This window comes from Prionailurus viverrinus, chromosome D1 (assembly GCF_022837055.1).
Source record: "Prionailurus viverrinus isolate Anna chromosome D1, UM_Priviv_1.0, whole genome shotgun sequence".
Lineage (NCBI taxonomy): Eukaryota > Metazoa > Chordata > Mammalia > Carnivora > Felidae > Prionailurus > Prionailurus viverrinus.
The window spans coordinates 68,367,280-68,387,852 of record NC_062570.1 but is presented as its reverse complement, the minus strand read 5'-3'; the positions used below and the strand labels follow the sequence as shown (position 1 = coordinate 68,387,852).

At 37.2% G+C, this 20,573-nt stretch overlaps 1 long non-coding RNA gene, 1 other non-coding gene and 1 pseudogene across 8 annotated transcripts in view; 2 read left to right on the top strand and 1 right to left on the bottom strand.

The window, feature by feature from the left end:
- The window catches only part of LOC125146706 (uncharacterized), a 30,174-nt gene extending 9,846 nt beyond the window's left edge, over nt 1-20,328 (top strand). For 2 of the 7 annotated variants that reach the window (XR_007144842.1, XR_007144847.1), the window contains exon 3: nt 20,015-20,328. This is a non-coding gene — a long non-coding RNA (uncharacterized LOC125146706). Of the gene's footprint in view, nt 1-19,997 lie in introns of all 7 variants that reach the window. The other 5 variants (XR_007144848.1, XR_007144844.1, XR_007144846.1 and 2 more) reach the window with 5 other exon arrangements.
- LOC125146705 (heterogeneous nuclear ribonucleoprotein A1-like) lies at nt 742-20,328 on the top strand (annotated as a pseudogene).
- LOC125147220 (U6 spliceosomal RNA) lies at nt 8,667-8,772 on the bottom strand. The gene has a single exon (XR_007145062.1). It is a non-coding gene; the product is annotated as a U6 spliceosomal RNA (small nuclear RNA).
- Nucleotides 20,329-20,573: the final 245 nt, after the last annotated feature.

Genomic DNA, 20,573 nt, shown 5'->3' with positions numbered 1-20,573 from the left:
GCACAAATTTAATTCTGCCCAATGCGTGAAATGGTATATATGTATAGGGGTGATCAGAGGTCTCAGCAAGAAGTCAGGCTTTGAATGATCATGTAGAACCACTTCCTTTGTCAATGCTGTGTTTGACATCTGTGGAAAGAATTCTCCAGAGAGGGGAGAAAGTGCCACAGGCACCAAGAAGCACATGTATAAAGGCATGGAGGTACCAGAGTGTTTAGAATGCGTGGTGTGTCTGGGGATGGGATACATGCTGTGATGGGGGTGTGGCTGGAGATGGGTGGAACTGGTGAATAAATGACAATAGGGGCTGTCTCTGAATTGCTTTCCAATAAGGGGAACTAGGATGAACGGATCTCTGATCCCAGTAAAGGCTGCAGTTCTCATAGACCTGGATAAACTCTCTTCTCTCCTCAGAGTTATCTGTGCCTTAATTCAGTTTCCTGTGGAATGGGGGCTCCCAGGGTCTCAAGGCAGCTGGCACCTCCCAGCAGTCCTCTGTACACCTGGTACCTCAGCCTGTATCCCTTGGTGCCTGAAGTCCTAAATGTTTATTTTTCCCTCTACTTAGAGCAAAGCCACTTCCACATTTGGTCCCTACAAATGGAAAACAACAAAGGGTAGAGCCCTCTGATGACCCACTTCACACACAGCTGTGCTGCAGCCTAAACATTTCTTTTTTGCAGGATGCCGAGAGGACAGGGGCCTGGGCACACCTGCTGATCCCTTTGCCCACAAGTTCCAGGTGCACCACGTGATTCTTGATGTTGTTTGTGCCAAGCTCTTTTCACCATAAGTGGGATGCTGGGGCAGAGAGAAGGTGAAGGTGAGGCTGTATGGTATCGTAGGGCTAAGTTTAGAAGGGTCTTGTGGGCCAGGGAGCTTGAACTTCATCCTTGGGAGTGAGGAGCTAGGGAAGGATTTTCAGCCTGAGAGGGCTATGATTAGATCTGTGTTTCTGAAAGATGTCTCTGTTGGCTAATGTGTGGGATGTACTATAGAGGAGTGATACTAGATGATGGGATTCACAGGAATATTAGCTCCCTGAGGGTTCTCTTTTGTTCATTACTTTTCCCTAGGGTCTAGAACAGGGCCAGGCACATAGTTGGTAGTCAGTAGATACCTGATGAATGAATGAGACCAGTCAGGAAGCTATTGTTATGGATCAATCGCACTTAAACTTGGTCAGTGGGGAGCAATTAGAGATATTGAAGCAGCCTGGAGGGAGAGTTTAGGATTGGGGGGGCACAGCTGGAACAGCAAGGAATAGCAACTTAATTGGTTTTACTCCTTTAGCCTAGCACTAAGATTTCAGCAGCCAGGTTACAATGGTAAGGACTATTTGATTTGAGATACTGTAATCACCATCCTGGGGTGTGGGCTCCAACCTTGAGGAGTTGTGGGCTCCATGAAAAGCATCTTCTTCCCAGAAGTCTGGCCTAGGTACCACCTTGTTCTTTGTGACTTCATAACATCAGGGCTTTCTGGTACAGCAGATGGAATTGTTATTGAATTTTCCATAGTGCATGATAGAAGACCTATAAAGTTTCTGTCTCTGATATGTTTTTCTACTTAAAATTGGAAAGGATACTGTTAAAATAATGTCCCTCCTGGATACTTCTAAAACTCAACCTCTCATCCTGCATGGGCATCCTGCATGGGCAACCTTTGATAACCCGTGCAAAAGAATCCCCAAATCTAGTCTGTACATTGACAAACTATTGTCTACTCTCTAGCTTTTATTCATCTGTTTGGTTTTTTAAAATGTTTTTCAAGGTAATTTGGGCTGGTCATTACTATTGTGGCCTAGAGTATAAGTTCCATCTTAGTGGATCCAGGCACATTCTTAGTGGCAAGTAACAGAAATCAGTTTTGGTTAACTTAAGCAGATTTTATGCTAAATGTATATTTATATATGTTATACTTTATATAACATAAAATTTGGAGTTTGATGTAAATGGTCTAAATGCTCCAATCAAAAGACATAGGGTGGCAGACTGGATTAAGAAAAAAAACAAAGCCCATATATTTGCTGCCTACAAAAGGCCCACCTCAGACCCAAAGGCACATACAGACTGAAAGTGAAGGGATGAAGAAACATTTGCCATGCAAATGAAAGCAAAAAAAAAAAAAAAGTCAAGGTAGCAATACTTATATCAGACAAAATAGAATTTAAAACAAAGACTAACAAGGGATGCCAGGGTGGCTCAGTCGGTTAAGCATCTGACTTCAGCTCAGGTCATGATCTCATGGTTCGTGGGTTCAAGCCCTGTGTTGGGCTTTGTGCTGACAGCTCAGAGCCTGGAGCCTGATTCAGATTCTCTCTCTCTCTCTCTGTCTCTCTCTCTCTCTCTCTCTTTCTGTGCCCCTGTGCTGCTCATGCTCTTTCTGTCAAAAATAAATAAGCATTAAAAAAATTTTTTTTAAACAAAGACTAACAAGAGACAAAGAAGGGCATTATATAATGATAAAGGGATCAATCCATTAAGAAGATGTAACAGTTGTTAATATCTACACATCTAACACCGGAATACATAAAACAACTATCAACAAACATAGAGAAATTGACATAATACAATACTAATAGGGGACTTTAATACCCCCACTTACATCAATGAATAGATCACAAAATTAGAAAATCAACAAGCAAATACTGTATTTAAATGACATATTAGACCAGATGGACATAACCAATACATACAGAACATTCCATCTAAAAATAGAATACATATTCTTTTAAAGTGAACATGGAAAACATTCTCTAGAATAGATCACAAGTTAGGCCACAAAACAAACCTCAATAAATTTAAGAAGGTTGAGATCATAGCATGCATATTTCCTGAACACAATTGTATGAAGCTAGAAATGAATCACATGAAAAAAAACTGGAAAAAACACAAACATATGGAGGCTAAACAACATGATACTAAACAACCAATGAGTCAATGAAACAATCAAAGAAGAAATTTAAAAAAAATACATGACAACGAGTGAAAGTAAAAACACAACAGTCCAAAATCTTTGGGTTGCAGTGAAAGCAGTTCTAAGAGGGAAATATATAGCTATACAGGCCTACCTCAAGAAACTAGAAAAAACTCAAATAAACAATATAATCTTACACGTAAAGGAGCTGGAAAAAGGTGAATAAACAAAGCCCAAGGTGAGTAGAAGGAAGAAAATAATAAATATCAGAGGAGAAATAAATCACAAAGACTAAAAAATAATAAAAAAAATCAATGAAACCAAGAGCTGGTTTTTTGAAGAGAAATAAAACAGATAAGTTCTTAGCCAGACTCATCAAGAAAAAAAAGGACCCAAATAAGTAAAATCATAAATGAGAGAGGAGAAGTAACAACTGAAACCACAGAAATACAAAGGATTGTAAGAGAATACTATGAAAATTTATATGTCAACAAATTGGACAACTTAGAAGAAGTGGATAAATTCCTAGAAACATACTATCATCCAAAACTGAATCAGGAAGAAATAGAAAATCTGAACATACTGGTTGCTAGCAATGAGATTGAACTGATAATTAAAAAACTACCAAAAAATAAAACTCCAGGACCAAATGGATTCACAAGTAAATTCTACCAAATGTTTAAAGAAGAGATAATACCTATTCTCCTCAAACTATACCCATACCCCCCCGCCAAAAAAAAAAAAAACAGAAGAGGAAGGAATGCTTCCAAATACATTCTACAAGGTCAGCATTACCCTAATACCAAAGCCAGGCAAAGACACCACAAAAAAAGCATACTGTAGGCCAATGTTCCTGATGAACACTGTTGAAAAAATACTCAATAAAATATTAGCAAACTGCATTCAATAATACACTAAAAGGATCATTCACCAGGATCAAATGGGACTTATTCCAGGAATGCAAGGGTGGTTCAATATTCACAAATCAGTCGATGTGATCAACAAAAGCAAGTTAAAAATCATCATTTCAATAGATGCAGAAAAAGCACTTGGCAAAATTCAACATCTACTTATGATAAAAACTCTCAACCAATTGGTTTAGAGGGAACATAACTCAACATCATAAAGGTTATCTGTGTTACTCACAGATAACATCTTACTCAATGGTGAAAAACTTAGAGCTTTCCCCCTAAGATCAGGAACAGGATGTCCACTCTTGCCACCTTTATTCAGCATGGTCCTAGAAGTCCTAGCCACAGCAATCAGACAAGAAAAATAAATTAGAGGCATCTATATTGGTAAAGAAGAAGTTAAACTGTCACTATTTGCAGATGACATGATACTATACATAGAAAACTCTGAAGATTCCACCAAAAAGCTACTAGAAGTAATAAATGAATTCAGTAAAATTGCAGGATACAAAATTAATGCCCAGAAATTGGTAGCATTTCTGTACACTAATAATGCAGTAGCAGAAAGAGAAATTAAGAAAACGACTCCACTTAAAATTGCACCAAAAAGAATAAAATACCTAGGAAGAAACTTAACTGTAGAAGTGAAAGTCCTGTACTCTGAAAACTATAAAACATTGATGAAAGAAATTGAAGATGACACAAATAGAAAGATATTTCATGCTCATGGATTGGAAGAACAAATATTGTTGAAATGTCCACAGTACTGAAGCAATCTACAGATTTAATGCAATTCCTGTCAAAATAAAAACAACATTTTCCACAAAACTAAAATAACCCTAAAATTTGTGTGTAATCACAAAAGACCCTGAATAGCAAAAGCGATCTTGAGAAAGAAAAACAAAGCTGGTATTGGAGGTATCACAATTCCAGATCTCAAGATACACTACAAAGCTGTAGTAATAAAAAAAAAGTATGGTACTGGCACAAAAATAGACATACAGATCAATAGAACAGAATGTAGAACCCAGAAATAAACCCACAAATATATGGTCAATTAATCTTTGACAAAGCAGGAAAGAATATACAATAGAGAAAAGATAGTCTCTTCAATAAATGATGCTCAGAAAACTGGTCAACTACATGCAAAAGAATGAAACTGGACCACTTTCTCAACCATACACCAAGATAAATTCAAAATGTATTTAAGACCTAAATGTGAGACCTGAAACCATAAAAATCCTAGAAGAGAACAAAGGCAGTAGTTTCTCTGACATTGGCCATAGCAACATTTTTCTAGATATGTCTCCTAAGACAAGGAAAACAAAAGCAAAAATAAACTATTGGGACTATATCAAAATAAAAAGGTTTATACAGTAAGGGAAACCATAAAAAGGCAAACTATCAAGTAGGAGAAGGTATTTGCAAATGATATATTTAATATCCAGAAACTACAAAGAACTTACTTAATTCATCACCAAAAAACCCTAAACAATCCAATTCAAAAATGAACAAGGGACTCAAATAGACATTTTCCCAAAGAATATATCCAAATGGCCGACAAGACACATGAAAAGATGCTCAACATCACTCATTATGAGGGAAATGCAAATAAAAACCACCATGAGATCTCTCCTGTCAGAATGGTTACAATAAAAAACATAAGAAATAACAGGTGTTGGCAAGGATATAGAGAAAAAGGAACCCTCCTACACTGTGGGTGCAAATGCGAACTGGTGCAGCCATTGTGGAAAACAATATAGAGGTTCCTCAAAAATTAAAAATAGAAATATCGTATGATCCAGTAATTATACTACTGGATATTTACCCAAAGAAAATGAAAAACACTAATTTGAAAAGATATATGCACCCCTATGTTTATTGCAACAGTATTTACAATAGCCAAGATATGAAGGCAACCTAAGTGTCCATTGAAAGGCAAATAGATAAGAAAGATATGGTATAAAATTTTTTTAGTTGGAATTTTAACTATTTTAAATGTACAGTTCAGTGGTGTTAAATACATTCACAATCTTGTACAACCATCACCAGTATTTCCAAAATGTTTTTATTACCTTGAACAGGAACTCTATACCCATTAACAATAACTTTCCATTCTCCTCTTCCTCCATTCTCCCCTTCAGGTCTCCAGAGGTAACCTGAATCTTACTTTCTATTTCTATGAATTTACCTATCATAAATATTTCATATAAGTGGAATTATACAATATTTGTCTTTTTGTGTCTGGCTTACTTCACTTAGCATGACATCTTCAAGGTTCATCCATTTTGTAGCACATATCAGCACTTCATTCCTTTTAATGGCTGAATAATATACCATTGTATGGATATACCACATTTTGTTTATCCAAAGAAAGGATTTTTAAAAAAGGATTTTGAATAGATTCTGTAGAACAAAGCCTGGAGCCTATGTAACCAGTGTGGGGCTTTACCTCAGAATATCTGCATATTGAACTGAAGCTGCCTCTCTACTGTGTGATCTTGGGTAAATCACTTTGAGCCTCTCTCCCTCACCTGTAAATAGGGGTAAAGAATCTTGTGCAGGTTGTTTAATCATTTGAGATAATTCATGTAAATCACTCAGCATAAATTTTGACACTTAAAAAAGTACTCATGAATGTTAACTATTATTATGGCTTATAAAAATTATTGTTTATGCTTCTTCATCCTAACACAAAATCAGATGGTTAGAACTTTTTTTAAAATATCTACTCCTAAGGAGAGAAATAAAACTAAGTTGCTTTTTTATACATGTTTTCAATTGATTGTTTTTTGGGGTTCGAACTTCTGAGGAAAGGAAAAATACTCCCCTTCTGACCAAGAGACAAACTACCCTGGTCAGTTCAGCCTGATATCTTTTTTAGATGGGGGCATCTCTGGGGCTTTACTTTCCAAGTACAAGCCTGCTCTGTGGAAACACAAAAGGGCCAGATGGCTAAAGGCGATGTCAGAATAAAGGGAATAAGATATAGTTCCTGTTGACTCTAAGTGGACTCCCCTGCAATGGGGAGTCCAATTATAGGCTGGGAGCAGGTTATGGTTCTTAGAAAGTGGATGGATCTGGATTCAAATACCAGCTCTGTTGTTTACAGATCAAGTTTTCCACTTTGCAGGGCTAAGAGAGGTTATCTGTGTGAGCTACTTCCTAGGGATACTGTTGGCAGAGGCACTAGAGTGGAGCCCCCCAAAGAAGCTGGAACATCAGATTGAGGTGTTCTGTTGCTTATCATTCTCTCTGGCCTCTATCTGCACCAGCCACCCTGGACATCTTGGCAGTGGGGAGCCTTTGGTGTGGTCTTTTGGTATCACCCTGAGCAAGGAAGGAGCATGACAATTTTCCATCCATTATTGGTTGAGATCCAGTTATTCAGAGTAGAACTTTCAGCCAGCTTGGGCTATCTTGAGATGTAGCTCTGCTCTCTTATTCCCAAAAGCATTTTTATTTAGTTGTGAAATTGATTTTATTTTATTTTTTGGTGTAAACCTTGTTATAACAAAATGATCTTCATCTACAATTCGGATGCTGTGAGAAATCAAATTTATATGCTGCATTTCCACTTTGCTCATGCCACTGACCAGCAAGGCCATGGGAATGAGAGCAGAACAAGTGCAAACTATTTTCTGAAACCTATCATGGACACTCCTAATAGGGGCTTATAGGACTTCATTATAATAATGACTATGATAATGAAGGTCTCATACAATACAGGTCATTTAACTCCATTACTTAATGTATTCTTTTCAAAAACCTTTTGTGTCTGGCATGTGACAGAAGACTAGCCTCCATTTTACAGTTGGGAAACTGGAGCTCAGACATCTATTGCTAACAGATGGCCTAGTTGGGGTCGGTAGCCACTCATCTGACTTCTCTTCCAGTGGTCTATTTATTTCTCCCACTATGAGCTGGGCAATGTGGAAACTCCAGATTTTATTGACTTGGTGGTTTGTGATATGGTTCATTTGACCACCCTCTGCCTGGAAAGGGGGCAAATCTGTGATCTCTCTGTCTTTCCAAATTTCCAAAGAGGAAGCATCTCTCAGCCAGAGCAGGAGCCTGAGCCTGGTTTGTAGACAGTGGGGCATATAGGTGCCTCATTGCTGTGTGCCCTGGGGCAGCAATAAATTGCTATTTGCTGATCTCGAAGCCTCTGGCAGAGATAGGGAGGGAGGGCTGGGAAAGTGACATTTCTGTAAATAACCACACCTGGTTCTAAGAGCAGAAGGATTGGCATGTCCCTGTAGCCTCATCAATTACCATCAACCTTTTGCAGAGGGAGTCCAGGGAGAGAATCTCTTCACACTCTTGTGATTATTTATAGCCACCTCATCCTGTCCGCACTCTGGGGGGAGCATGGTTTGCTTGGCAGCGGCCTCCTTCCAGATGTGTTTATACTCTTCCAGGCCCGGTGGAAAGCATCCTTCAGCCCCTCCAGTCCAGGGAGCAAAAGGGATGCCTGACATTAGGACATAAAGAAGTTGTGAAAGGGAAGACATGAGCAGGATGCCTGAATTTCTCAGTTAGATTCATGTATCTCCCAGCGAGCACTGATTGAATAGCCACTTTGCTGCTAAAGAAGGCAATTCAGGCAATTTATGGTTAAATAAACTTGCTTTGCAAGCAGGTAGACCTGGATTTAAATCCCAGCTCTGCCATTTACAAGCTGTGCAGTTTTGGTGAAGCTTCTCCCTCCATTTCCTCATCTGTAGAATAGGATAATAATAGCTCCTCTCAGGGTCATTGTGAGTATTTGAATGCAGAGGGGTAAGCAGGGACTGACATAGCAGATGATAGGTATAAGGTGCCTCTTCTTTAATTTTACATATGGAAACTTCACGAATTTGCATGTCATCCTTGTGCAAGGGCCATGCTAATCTTCTCTGTGTCATTCCAATTTTAGTACATGTGCTGCTGAAGCCAGCACTGGTGCCTATTCTTGTAAGAGACTGTGTGTGTATGTGTGTGTGTGTGTGTGTGTGTGTGAGCATAATTTTGATAGAAACAGACCTCAAGAAACAGAGACAATGGTGAAAAAGTAATGATTAAAACCCAGAAAAGGAAAGAGCTCTATGGTCAGGTCTGGCCCGAGGGAACTTCATGGTGGGAGAAGGACTGAACTACCCGAGGGTCCTAGGTATGTTACTGGAGCAGCAGTGTGCCCACCGCATGACTGTGGCCTAGGCAGAATGACTTAGAGCAGCTTTTAGGAAAAGGTGGTGTAGTCTGGGAAGGTGGCCTGGGCCCAGGGTGCAGTAGCCTCTCCAGATGGAGAGTTTTCTGGGCATACATACTCGTGTGGAGCATTTGTGAAACAGCTAATCCAGCCCCAGTGAAAAAGAGGCTGCCTAAAGTGACAAAAAGAAAGGATACATTTTGAGCGACTTATCTGCAGTTAATGGATTTTCCTGCTCAGTTCTCTACTTTCAAAAGGTCTACCTTCACCAATATGTAGTAATTACCCAATCTATGAACTTTTTGCATTAAACAGTTTTTATAACAAATTGAAAAATTCACAAAATTAGGCAGAATAGTACAGTGAACCCTCATGAACGTATTACCCAGACACAAAATAAACTCACAGCCACTTTTGTTTCATCTGTACCCCTCCCTCCCCCTGCCAGAGTGTTTAACACACATCCCCCAAATAATGTCATCTGTAAATACTTCTGTATGCTTTTGTGAATGATGAGAGGTTTCTAAAAGAACAGTATTGACACTATCACATTGAAAAATTAATAAGTCCTTAATATCATTGAATATCCAGTATTCAAATTTCCACAATTGTCTGTTTTTTCCAGTTGAATTAGGATTTAAATAAGATTCATACATTGCAAGTGGTTGATATTTCTCTTTATCTCTGCAATTTATAGATTCCCTGCCTTTCTTTATATTCCCTTTTATGTCATTTGTTGAAGAGACCAGGTCATTTCTTGTTTTCTAGATAGGACTGCATATCTCTGGTATCATTTACCTTGCTCCTTTGTCCCCTATATTTCCCATAAAATGGCAGCTAGACCTAGTGACTTGGTCTGATTCAGATTTCTTTCTTTCTTTGCAAGACTACATTGTAAGTATTGTCATGTGCTTCTGTCAGCCAGCACACATGACCGGTTGTCTCTTTTTTGTGATGTAACAGCCATTAATAATCATTGTTCAGATTCATGACTTCATTTGGGGATTTGCAAAATGGCGGCATTCTAATTCTGTCATTCCTTCATCATTTATTACATGGACTATTTCGATAGAGAGAACTCTTTCCTCATTAACTATTTAGATAACTTATGACATAGCTTAATCAGGAAAAATAGATTGAATGTTTGATTTTTTCCCTCTACTTACCTGCATTCAGAATAGTGGGTTGGTTCCCTTAAATACTCCAGAGGTAACCACTGAGATTTTTTGTTTTATGCTATTATTAGGAAGGAACTTATGAATTTAAACATATTCCATGTGTTTAAATCCATTGTAGTTGTTCTCTTTTGTGCTGATTTTTTTTTTTTATTTCTTGCCAGTGAATGTGAACCTCTTTCTTGAGTTGCGTCCTGAATTCTGACATGACGATGTCCCCAGTCATCATTTTCTGGAAACAAAAGGTGTCCAAGCTTGGAAATGGAAATCCCTCTTAAAGAGAAAATATATTATAAGTTTATACTGATACTTTCAACCCAAATTTAAGATTATAGGGCTTTGCTTAACCCTTCAATTTTATTTTGAATCTTTTCCTCGTATGCTAAAAGTCTTCGTTCTTTTTTTTTAATTTTTTTTAATGTTTATTTATTTTTGAGACAGAGATAGAGCATGAACGGGGGAGGGTCAGAGAGAGAGAGGGAGACACAGAATCTGAAATAGGCTCCAGGCTCTGAGCTGTTAGCACAGAGCCCGACGTGGGGCTTGAACTCACAAACCGCGAGATCATGACCTAAGCTGAAGTCGGACGCTTAACTGACTGAGCCACCCAGGCGCCCCTAAAAGTCTTGGTTCTTAATGACAATAGTGTAATTGCTTATTTGCTTTACCTTATTATATAGATTTTAGAAAAATCATGCCAAAATAGGATTAGTGAAAATAGTTATTATGAACTTTTGTATTTTCAAACCACTTAAAATAATATACCTCTGCATCTCGGCTATAATCTCACTGCACAGTTAGATCCATTTATTTTATTTTGCTTTTGTTTTAGGAATTGTTTTTTCATCCTGATTTAACATAATTTATAGTCACCTAAAACATTTTTGTGGCTCATTTTCCTAGGTCTCTTGGGTCAAATAAAAAAAAAAAACACTACACTTGTGGTGAGCATCATGTGATATATAGAATTGTCAATTCACTCTCTTTTTCACCTGAAACTAATATAACATTGTATGTCAACTATACACTTCAATAAAAAATTATAAAAAATTAAAAAACAAGGTATTATTCACAGAAGTCCAACTTCCATCCCAAACTCCCTTTTTCCTTCTTTCCCTTTAGCCAAGATTTTATTTATTTACTTTATGGTTTATACTTCTGTAATTATCTACATAAGTAAATCCATATCTGATTCTTGTGTGTGTGTGTGTGTGTGTGTGTGTACAGAACTATATTCTGGAGCTTATGCTATAGTTATATACAAAGATAGTCTGCATTGGTTTCTCTAGATGCATAGTATTTCACTATTTGGATGTACTGTAGTTTCTCCAGTAGACTCCAATTGATGAACATTTGGGGTTTTTGCTATTACAAAATAAGTGTCCATATTTTTGTGTTTCTGTCAGTGTTTCTTTAGGACAGATGCCTAGAAGTAAGCTTCCTGGGTCAAAGGGTCAGAATGCATATGTTATTTTGTTAAAAATTGCCAAAATCCCCTCTGTAGGATTTGTACCAGCAATGATGAGAGTGCCTGTTTTCTCAAAGCCTGGCCAAATGAATACTTATCAATCTTGGATTTTTTGCCACTGTGATAGGTGAAAAATGGTATACTATTGTGTTTTTAATTTACCATTTTCTTATTATGTGCACAATCAAGATCTTTTCATGTAGATAAAGGCATTTGTATTTAGTTTTCTATGAATTGTCTGTATATATTCCTAGCATTTTTTCTCTGTAGCATTATTAGTCTTCCATTCTTTCTTTTTTTTAAGTTTATTTATTTTGAGACAGAGAGAGAGAAGAGAATGTGTGAGTGAGAGGGGGAGGGGCAGAGAGAGAGAGAAGGAGAGAAATAATCCCAAGCAGGCTCAATGCTGTCAGTGCAGAGCCCAACATGGAGCTCAATCTCATGACTGTGACATCATGACCTGAGCAGAAATGTAGAGTCAGACGCTTAACTGGCACCTCTCATTCTTTCTTTTTCAAGGTTCTTTATATATGGTAAATATTAAACTTTTATTTATGATAAAATTTGAAAAATTGAAAAAGTTGAAGTGTGTTATTTGTTTCTTTACTTTCCTTATGGTGTTTTTATGCCATGTAAGTTAAAATTTTTTTTCTTATTTTAAGTAATAAATTCCTTAGTCTTTTCCCTTATGGCTTCTTTTTTTTTTTTTTTAAATTTTTTTTTTCAACGTTTATTTATTTTTGGGACAGAGAGAGACAGAGAATGAACGGGGGAGGGGCAGAGAGAGAGGGAGACACAGAATCAGAAACAGGCTCCAGGCTCTGAGCCATCAGCCCAGAGCCCGACGCGGGGCTCGAACTCACGGACCGCGAGATCGTGACCTGGCTGAAGTCGGTCGCCTAACCGACTGCGCCACCCAGGCGCCCCTCCCTTATGGCTTCTAAACGTTGAGTCAGAGGTAGGAAAGTGCCCCTCACTCTTGGATTATAGAATATTTTTTTCTATACTTGTATGGACTCATTTAATATGTTTAATTTTCTAATCCACTTGGAATTTATCTTGGTACATGGTTTGGGCAATGAATACAATTTTATCTTTTCTATGGCTATTCAGTTAGCTCCATGCCTTTGATTTAAAAAAAAAAAAGTCATCATTTTCCCCAATAACTTGAGATTCTTCCTTTATAATATACTAAATTTCCAAATGCAATTGGATCTATTTCTGGATTTTCTATTTTGTTCCACTGGGTCATGCATGTTGCACCACCACATTTTTAATTAGAGACATTAGAGTATGTTTCAGTGTCTCACAATGTTATCCCTTTCCCATTTCTCTCTCTCTTTTCAGGCTTTCCTCTCTTGGCTATTCTTGCTTGTCTGTTCTTCCAAATGAATTTTATAAAAAAATGATCTAGTTCCAGAAAGAAACTTACTCATATTTTTGTTGGATTATATTAAGTTTATGAACTATATGACATGTTATGAACTTATTTTGACCTAAAATTTCTGATATTGAGTCTTCCTGTCTAGGAATGTGTTATATCTTTTCATTTATGCAAGGTTATTTTTGTGCATTTTTGAATTATTCTATAGTTATTCTTCCTATAGGTCCTGGACATTTCTTGCTAAATTTACACCTGGGTATTTAATTTTATTTAGTTTTCACAAAGGTGGTTTTCTCGTCCAATATAAACTGATTTTTATTTGTATATAGGGGAAGATCTGATTTTTGTATATTGATTTTATAACCTACTGTACTAAATTTTTTTGTTTGTAGTTGTTTTCTAGTACTGTAGTAATTTGGATTTTTCTAGATACACACTTATATAATTCTTAGCTCTATTAAGCTCTATTAATATGATGGATAATATTAATGAATTTTAGAATATTGAATCTATTCTACTTGGTCATGATGAATGTTTTAATGTCCTGTTGGATTCTGTTTGCTAATTATTGATATTTATAAGATAAATTGGTCTGTAATTTTCTTTTGTTGATGCAATCATTTTCAGGTTTAGATAGATGTTATACTCATTTCATATAATAATTTTTAAATATAGAATTTCCCTGAGAAACAGTCTGGGCCTGGGACATTTTTGTGAGAAATTTTTTCTGCTTCCTCTATTTCTTCTGTGGTATTTTCTATGTTTGGACTTTCTGTCTCCACTGGGATTGATTTTGACAAGTTGTATTTGCTAGAAAATTATCCATTTCATCTACTTTTCCAAAATTTATTTGCGAAGAATTGTACAGAGTCAACTCTTATCATTAAAAAAGTGCTTAGTTTGGTTATTTCCTCCTTGTCATTTCTAATTTTATGTATATAAAACCCCCCTTTTTCCCCAGTTACATCAGCTAACAGTTTATTTTATTATGTTCTTTTTTTCAAATAATTAACTTTTAGATGTATTTATTAGTTCTCTTTTTTTTCTGTTTTTAACTCATATCTTTGTTAAGGTATAACTAACTTACTGTGAAATTCATTATGGGTACAGTTTGATGATTTTGACAAATTGTATGTGGAACAAAACACTAATTAAGATAGAAAACAGGGGCGCCTGGGTGGCGCAGTCGGTTGAGCGTCTGACTTCAGCCAGGTCACGATCTCGCGGTCCGTGAGTTCGAGCCCCGCGTCAGGCTCTGGGCTGATGGCTCGGAGCCTGGAGCCTGTTTCCCATTCTGTGTCTCCCTCTCTGTCTGCCCCTCCCCCGTTCATGCTCTGTCTCTCTCTGTCCCAAAAATAAATAAACGTTGAAAAAAAAATTAAAAAAAAAAGACAGAAAACAATTCTATCACTCTAAAAAGTTTCTTCTCCCTCCTCTCCAGACAACCTCCTACTGTATCCCAGAGGTAACAGTGTTCTAATATCTACCACCATAGTTTAGTTTTTCCAGTTTTCAAATATATTATAAATTGATTCTACAATATATGCTATTTTGTGTCTGGCTTCTTGTACTTAATTTATGTTTTAAGATTTACACATGTTCTTGAATGTATCAGTAATATGTTCTTTTTAATTTATGGATGGTATTACATATTAGATATACCACAATTTATGCATTCATTTGTTGATGAATTTAGTTTATACCCCCATTTTGGGGGTATAAGAATAAAAATGCTATTCAAAATTAAACTAATGGGACTACACCAAAATAAAAAGCTTTTTCATGGTGAAAGAAACCATCAACAAAACAAAAAGCAACTGATTGAATGGAGAAGATACTTGTAAATGATACATCTGATAAAGGGTTAATATCCAAAATATATAAAGAACTTATACAGCTCAACCCCAAAACAAAATCCAATTAAAAATCCAATTTTAATCCAATTAAAAATGGGCAGAACACATGAATAGACATTTCCCCAAAGAAGACATACAGATGGCCAACACACACATGAAAAGATGCTCAACATCACTAATCATCAAGGAAATGCAAATCCACACCACAGTATCGCCTCACACCTGTCAGAATGGATAAAATAAAAAACACAAGAAATAAATGTTGTGGAGAACATGGAGTAAAAGGAACCCTTGTGCACTTGGGAATGCAAGCTTGTGCAGCCACTGTGGAAAACAGTATGGAGGTTTCTCAAAAAATTAAAAATAGAATTACCATATGATCCACTACTTCTACTACTGGGTATTTGCCCAAAGAAAACAAAAACACTAATTCAAAAAGGTATATAGACCCCTATGTTTATTGGCACATTATTTATAGTAGCCCAGATATGGAAGCAACTCGAGTGTCCATCCATAGATGAATGGATAAAGAAGGTGTGGTGTGTATATATATATATATATATATATATATATATATATATATGAAAATTACTCAGCCATAAAAAAATGAAGTCTTGCCATTTGCAACAACATGGATGGATGTAGAGGGTATAATGCTAAGTGAAATAAGTCAGTCAGAGAAGGACAAGTGCCATATGATTTTACTCATATGTGGAATTTAAGAAACAAAATAAATGAACACAGAAAAAAGAGACAAACAAAAGCACAGATTCTTTTTTTTATAATTTAACTTTATTTTTTATTTTTTAAAATTTGCATCCAAATTCGTTAGTATATAGTGAAGCAATCATTTTAGGAGTAGATTCCTTAATGCCCCTTACCCATTTAGCCCATCCCCCCTCCCACAACTCCTCCAGCAACCCTCAGTTTGTTCTCCATATTTTTGAGTCTCTTTTGAAAAACACAGATTCTTCACTGTAGGGAACAAAATGGTAGTTGCCAAAGGGGAGGTGGGTGGAGCATAAATGATATAGGTGAAGGTGATTAAGAGCACACTTACCGTGATGAGCACTGAGGAATTGTTGAATCATTATATTATACAGCTGAAACTAATATAACACTATAAGCTAATTATACTTGAATTAAAAAATAAAAGAAAAAAGAAAAAAAGCCGCTATAAATATTTTTGCACAAGTCTTTTTGTGAATACATGTTTTCATTTTACTTGAGTGTATACCTAAAAGTGGAACAGTTTGCTCATAAGGTAGGAGTGTGCTAGCTGTTATAAAAAACAGTTCCACTTGTTATTTATCTAAAGGAAATGAAAACACTAACTCAACAAGATATCTGCATGCCAGTGTTCATTGCAGCATAATTATTTACAATAGCCAAGACATGGAAGCAACCTAAATGTCCATCGATGGATGAATAATGGGTGAATGGATAAAGAAAATGTGACACACACACACACACACACACACACACACACACACACTGGAATATTATTCTATTATTCAGCCATGAAAAGAAGGAAATCTTTCCATTTGTGACAACATGAATGGAACTTGAGGGCATTATGCTAAGTAGAGTAAGCTAGCCAGAGAAAGACAAATACCATATGATCTCACACGTGGAATCTTAAAAAGAAACACAAGGAACTCATACATACAGAGAATAGATTGACCAGGGGATGCTTTGAGGTGGTGAAATGAGTGAAGATGGTCACAAGGTACACATTTTCAGTTATAAAATAAGTAAGTCCTGGGGATGTAATATACATGCTGTATACAAATATAATGGTACATATCAATTATGTCTCAATAAAATTTTTAAAAATAATAAAAAAGCTAAAAAAATCAAGAAATTATTTTTCAAAAGTGTTGTACCATTAACAAACTACCAACAATGTATGAATGTTCCAGTTGCTCTATATTCTCACTGACAACTGGTATCATCAGTCTTAAATTTTAGCCATTCTAATGGATGTGGAGTGATATTTCATTTCGGTTTTAATTTTAATTTCTCTGATGACTAATGATGTTAAACATCCTTTCATGTGCTTATTAGCCATTTATATATCTTCTTTTGTGAAGTTCTTCTTGAAGCATTTGCCCTTTTTAAATAGTTGTAGTTTTATTAGTGATTTTAGTTCTTTTTAAAAAAATGTTTATTTATTTTTGAGAGAGAGTTAGAGAGTGAGCAGGGGAGGGGCAGAAAGAGAGGGAGACAGAGAATTCCAAGCAGGCTTTGCACTGTCAGCAGGAAGCCCAATGTGGGGCTCTAACTCATGAGCCATGAGATCATAACCTGAGCTGAAATCAAGAGTCGGACACTTAACCAACTAAGCCACCCGGGTGCCCCAATTTGTAGTTCTTTATATATTTCTTATACAACTTCTTTGTCAGGTATATGTTTTGCAGATGTTTTCTTTTGGTCTGTGACTTGCCTTCCCCTCCACCCCCTCTTAATTGTATCTTTTGATATGTGGATGTTGTTAATTTTGGTGAAGCCCAATTTATCATTTTTTTCTTTTATATTTAGCATATTTTGTGTTCTCTTTGGAAACGTTTTCCCTTATCCCTAGGTCATAAGGATATTCTCCTATATTTTCTTCTAGTTTTATTGTTTTAGCACTTTCCTATCTTGAATTAATTCCTGTATATGGTCTGAGGTTTTTGATTTTGATTTTTAACATGGATATCCAGTTGTCAGATTCATTGAAAAGGCTTTTCTTTCTTCATTGAATGGCCTTAACATCTTTGTGAAAAATCAATTGACTGTATACACATGGGTCTGCTTCTGTTTTCTCTAGACATCTATTTGTCTACACTTACACCAATACCACACTGCATTGATTACTGTAACTTTATAGTAAATTTTGAAATCAGGCAATATAAGTCCTATGACTTTTTAAAAAGATTTAACAAGATTGTTGTGGCTATTTCAGGCCCTTTGCCTTTCCATTTACATTTTAGAATCAGCTTGTCAATTTCTATAAAAAAAGCCTTCTGGGATTTTGGGGGGGATTTGTGTGAGTTTGATAGCACCGCCACAACAAAATACCACAGACTGGGTGGCTTAAATAGCAGAAATGTATATTCACACAGTTCTGGAAGCTAGAAGTCCAAGGTCAAGGTGCCAGCAGGTTTAGTTTCTCCTTGGCTTGCAGATGGCTGCCTCCATGCTGTGTCTTCACGTGGTCTTTCCTTTGTGTGGGGGCATCCTCAGTGTCTCTGTGTGCTCCTTATTTCCTCTTTGTAATAAGAGGATCGCATCAGGCATCACCCTAATGGCTTTATTTTAACTCAGTCACCTCTTTAAAGACCCTGTTTCCAGATGCAGTCACTTTCTGAGGTATGGGGGGTCAGGGTTTCAACATATGAATTGGGGGGCACACAATTTAGTTCATAACAGGATTATGTTGGACCTATAGATCAACCTTGAGATAAATGACGTGTTAATAGTATTGAGGCTTCATATAACATGAACATGTTATATCTCTCCATATATCTGAGTCTTCTTTAATTTCCCAGAGATGTTTTATAATTTTCAGTATAGAGGGCTTGCATATATTTTGTTCAATTTACTCTTAAACTTTTTCTGGTTTTTGATACTTTTGTAAATGGTATTTTTCAATTTATTTTCCAATTGTTTGTGGCTAGTATATAGACATGTGGTTACTTTTTGTATACTGATCTTGTATTCTGAAAGGTTGTTAAATTCTCTTATTAATTGGTAGATTTGGGGGTATTTTACATGTGTAATAATTTACTTATTCCTTTCCAAGCTTTATGCTTTTTTTCTTCCTTTACTGCATTGGCTGGGACCAAATCTCAGTACAATGCAGAATAGTAGACATCCTTGACTTATGCCTGTTCTTAGAAGAAAAGTGTTGCCTTTCTGCCCGTGGACGCCACCGAGTAAGCATCGTGAAAGTCTCCCCTCTTGACCGCCATCATGTCTAAGTCTGAGTCTCCCAAAGAGCCTGAACAGCTGCGGAAGCTTTTCATCAGAGGTTTGAGCTTTGAAACAACCAATGAGAGTCTGAGGAGCCATTTTGAGCAGTGGGGAATGCTTAGGGACTGTGTGGTAATGAGAGATCCAAACACCAAGTTCTCCAGAGGCTTTGGGTTTGTCACGTATGCATGCCACTGTGGAAGAGGTGGACGCAGCCACGAATGCAAGGCCACACAAGGTGGATGGAAGAGTTGTAGAACCAAAGAGGGCTGTCTCGAGAGAAGATTCTCAAAGATCTGGTGCCCACTTAACTGTGAAAAAGATTTTTGTCAGTAGCATTAAAGAAGACACTGAAAAACATCACCTAAAAGATTATTTTGAACAGCGTGGGAAAATTGAAGTGATTGAAATCATGACTGATGGAGGCAGTGGCAAAAAGAGAGGCTTTGCTTTTGTAACATTTGGCAACCATGACTCTGTAGACAAGATTGTCATTAAAAAATACCATACTGTGAATGGCCACAACAGTGAAGTAAGGAAAGCTTTATCTAAGCAAGAGATGGCTGGTGCTTCTTCCAGCCAAAGAGGTCGAAGTGGTTCTGGGAACTTCAGCAGTGGTTGTGGAGGTGGTTTTGGTGGGAACGACAACTTTGGCCATGGAGGAAACTTCAGTGGGTGAGGTAGCTTTGGTGGCAGTCAAGGTGGTGGTGGATATGGTGGCAGTGGGGATGGCTATAACGGATTTGGTAATGATGGTGGTTATGGAGGAGGCGGCCCTGGCTGCTCTGGAGGAAGCAGAGGTTATCAAAGTGGTGGACAGGGTTATGGAAACCACGGCGGTGGCTATGGCGGGAGTGGCAGCTATGACAGCTATAACAATGGAGGAGGTGGAGGCAGCTTTGGCAGCGGTAGTGGAAGCAACTTTGGAGGTGGTGGAAGCTGTAATGATTTTGGCAATTACAACAATCAATCTTCAAATTTTGGACCCATGAAAGGAGGAAATTTTGGAGGCACAAGCACTGGCCCCTATGGTGGTGGAGGCCAATACTTTGCCAAACTATGAAACCAAAGTGGCTGTGGCGGTTCCATCAGCAGCAGTAGCTATGGCAGTGGCGTAAGGTTTTAATTACTGCCAGGAAACAAAGCTTAGCAGGAGAGGAGAGCCAGAGAAGTGACAGGGAAGCTATAGGTTACAACAGATTTGTGAACTCAGCCAAGCACAGTGGTGGCAGGGCCTAGCTGTTACAAAGAAGACATGTTTTAGACAATACTCATGTGTATGGGCAAAAAACTCGAGGACTGTATTTGTGACTAATTGTATAGCAGGTTATTTTAGTTTCTGTTCTGTGGAAAGTGTAAAGCATTCCAACAAAGGGTTTTACTGTAGATTTTTTTTTGCACCCATGCTGTTAATTGCTAAATGTAATAGTCTGATCATGATGCTGAATAAATGTGTCTTTTTTTAAATGTGCTGTGTAAAGTTAGTCTACTCTGAAGCCATCTTGGTAAACCACCCTAACAGTGTGAAGTTAGAATTTCTTCAGGGTGATGTCAGATTCCATCTGAAATTTATTTGCAACCTGCTTGGGCACAGAAGTCATTGTCTCCACAAACATTGGTGTGGTTGAACTGACAGTTAACATGTTGTCACCTGGAGTTCACCGTTAAAAGGGTCACCCAAGCAAAGTCCTGGAGTTTATTTGGTTATTAAT